This window comes from Fulmarus glacialis, unplaced genomic scaffold, assembly GCF_000690835.1.
Source record: "Fulmarus glacialis isolate BGI_N327 unplaced genomic scaffold, ASM69083v1 scaffold3472, whole genome shotgun sequence".
In the NCBI taxonomy this organism is placed as follows: domain Eukaryota; kingdom Metazoa; phylum Chordata; class Aves; order Procellariiformes; family Procellariidae; genus Fulmarus; species Fulmarus glacialis.
Genome location: NW_009198246.1, coordinates 53411 through 56702, shown reverse-complemented (window position 1 = coordinate 56702; position 3292 = coordinate 53411). Strand labels below are relative to the sequence as shown.

The window sequence follows — 3292 nt, the reverse complement described above, 5'->3', positions numbered from 1 at the left end:
ATATAATAATGAATAATAATATGCCTGGCTTCATTCTCTATGGTGTTATGCCTCTGTTGCCTTTTGTATGTACAACTGAGCAAATATGCCTGCCTTCTGACATAATGTCTGTCATTCTCATCATGCAAGTGTTAAAATACGAGTGAGCAGAGTATGCAAAGAACTTAATTCATTTTGGTTTACACTAAACATACTCTGGTATGGCTTCGTCCCTGAACTTGGCCATTCATATGTACAAACACAGGACCTGTCCTTTTTTCCCCAAGCATGTGCATATAGTTAGCAACAGAAGTTTCTTTTTGATAACAAATCAAATTCTATTTTTGAGAAAAAAATTCTATTTAAAAAAAAAAAAAATTCAAATTTTGAGACCACAGTGCAACAAGAAGGTATAGAACCAGGGGTCCTAAGGCAAAGGCACAGCCATGGCGTACAGAGTAAATTCTACAATTGCCATTTCCTCTTGTTGCAAAGAAATCAAGGATAATTAAAGCATCAGGCCATTGACCACTGTGGAAATAGAAAGATCTTTAAACTTCAAATTCAGAGCATCAGTCAGAGTCTTTCAAATGATCTATGGCAAGGTTTTAAGAGCTATGGCTATAAATAATGTAATTTGCTGTCCATTTGCAAAGGAACTGAAACAACAACAGAGACACAGAAAGCATGTGTTAATTAGAGCAGTATGCGAATTCTACAGCATGGTAATACGTTAAATACGAGGCTGCTTCTCCCTGCATTTAATGCAAATTTTTGATCTAATTGTCCCACTTTCTCCCGTCATTTGTCGTAAATTACGGTCCTTTCTGATAAAGGAATTCGCTCATCCAAATGCCATGTTGTGGAGGAAAATGACTGTCTGCGTGCTATTTGCATATACTTCACTGAACTATTATCACAATAATGTCTTACTGCTAAAGCAAAATATGCATTTTAACAAAAGAAATGCCTGTGCTGTTTCTATTTATGATTTAACCCTTCTGAGCTATTTATACAGCCCTGTTAGGAGCGCGTTACAAGTGAACCAATTTCACAAATCCCTTTAATGAATATTCAGTGTGGTTGATAGGTCCTGCTCAGCCTTTTATAGGTTGTCATGTGTATGTATAATGAATATTGAAAATATTCCATATTAACAATATGTGATTGTGTATGTTTGCCTATAAAGGCACTGAAAACATGCATTGCAAACAGTAATTGCCTTTGATTTCAAGAGCTGTGGCAGGTCTAATATTTGCTGTCATATACGTATAGAGCCCACTATTACCCGACTTAGCTTATGCAATTAGTTTCATGCCATACTCTGTACAGCCAGAGCTTGCAAGCTGTCAGTGTATAGATCCCTGTTAGTGTCTCTTTGAATGTTTTTTTACTGGTGCTTTAACTTTTTTTCCTTTTTTCTTGCACTTGCCTCAGCCCCTAACACATTCTTGTTTATATTGAGGAGGGGGGAGAAAAAAGAACAGGCTTTCCAGGCTAGCCTGCTGCTTTTGCTGCTGCTTTGCTGACTGTTGCCCAAGTTTTGCAGCTCACGACTGCGTGGCACTGACAGCCGTTAGGGTTGTCCCATATGGAACGGAGCCTGCCTAACCCCGATGTTCACTGCACCCCACCCTACACACACCTTGATCACAGCCATCCACAGTTCCCTTCCCAAATCCCTGTTGTGGATTTCCTTTTTATTGATGGATTTGTAATGTTGGGTTTTTTCTGTTAAAAATGTATCCTTATACTTGTACGTTTAAATACATAATTAAATTCTCATTATGAAAAATAAACAGATGTTATGCTTTGTGCATTACAGGTTGTTGCATTACTTATGTTCTGCTTTCCTAACAATTCCTGATTTTCTATTTTGCTTCCGTTTTGTTGCTTCTTGCTATTTGCTTGCAAAAACAAAACAGGCAAGCCTGGTAAGTAAAGCTTTTCACCAACTTTCACACCAGCATTTTGCATTTTTAGTTTCTTTTGCTTTTGTTCTCCGTTTGCTGCATTCCCATTAAGTAATGTAAGTAATACTGAGCTGAGCCTGAAAGCGGATCTGCTGTCGTGGTGCTCTGATTCTGTCAATTTGGATGGTGTTAGTCCTGAGCATACTGCTGTTATTGTTGGTGAGCCGTGGACAGTGTGTGTTGCAGACATGGAAGCCATTTAATTAAAATATTTTAATTGCATAACCTCATAAATATCTTTAGAAATAAGTATCTGTAACTGCTTAACTAAGATTTGACTGGCAGACTATTATCAGCGCGGTTCCACTAAGCAGCTTTGTCATTAAAGCTAAATCACAGTTTTAGAAAATATCGCATAGCTCTTCCAGTCCTCCAGGCAGATGCTAGTTTCTGTTTTCTGTAGTATTTAACCACTTCGGTTTTAAATGTATCATCTTAACTGTTATCTGAGATTATCAGATGCCCCTTTCGTAAAGCTTACTGGAAACTCTCCCTCTTTTCAATCCACATGTCATTCCCTTTCCCAATATAAATTCCAGTTTCCCCTTGGAGTCTAACGAGGCCTCAGCTCGCTCCCCGGTCCATGGGCACCTCTAGCATGTAGTGGAAGGGAGAGGAGAGGAGAGGAGAAAGGGAGCATCGGTTATCTTTTGCCCCTAATTCCCGTGTGCAAGTTGAAGTGGGGCTGGGGATGAGTGTTTGAGGAGCTGGTCCAGCTGAGGAGAGAGGGGGGCTCCGCGGCGCCCTGGGAGGAACAGGAAGAGCTCGGTAGTTGTGGGGGAGCGAGTCGCGAATTACTAACTTTCTAGATTGCCCTAGAAACAATAAGAAGGAAGTTGCTAAAATACCGCAGGCAGCAGTCTCGGAAAAAAGTGAAGTTGTGACATAAATAAATTTAAGTACATTACGTGATCATGCAAATGGATCCCTTCCCCTGCATGGAGTTGCGATGACAGAGGTTTTGCCAAAGAACAGGATCCTGCCAGTGAATGTTTTGGAATTAAGCTAGACAGTGTGTATTATTCAGCGTGATTAAACAAATCCTGTGCTGGAACACAAGGTGACAACTTCTCAGATTTAGGAAAATAAATGAAGGATGACAAATGGTTTTCTCATTTTGCTTGAGAATACCTTCATTTTGACATTACAGATGATCACAGTGTCTTTAAGAAGGCAACTAGAAAAGAATGTTTATTTTTTATGAAATGTTAAATGTTATCAGACTGATATGGCATTACAGGGCTCTGGGTTTCTTGGCTTTGCCATATCAAGGGTGTTTGTTGACCAGTAAAATAAAGATGTTACAACTTCCAGTGCTGCAAACTCAGTGCAGGTCTTGA

At 39.5% G+C, this 3292-nt stretch overlaps 1 protein-coding gene across 1 annotated transcript in view; it reads left to right on the top strand.

Annotated features, from left to right (window-relative positions):
- The first annotated feature begins 1908 nt into the window (after positions 1-1908).
- The window catches only part of LOC104073137 (transforming acidic coiled-coil-containing protein 2-like), a 6333-nt gene continuing 4949 nt past the window's right edge, over positions 1909-3292 (top strand). The window contains exon 1 of the mRNA XM_009572817.1: positions 1909-1913. The gene's annotated coding sequence lies outside the window, so the exon portion shown is untranslated. The remainder of the gene's footprint in view (positions 1914-3292) is intronic.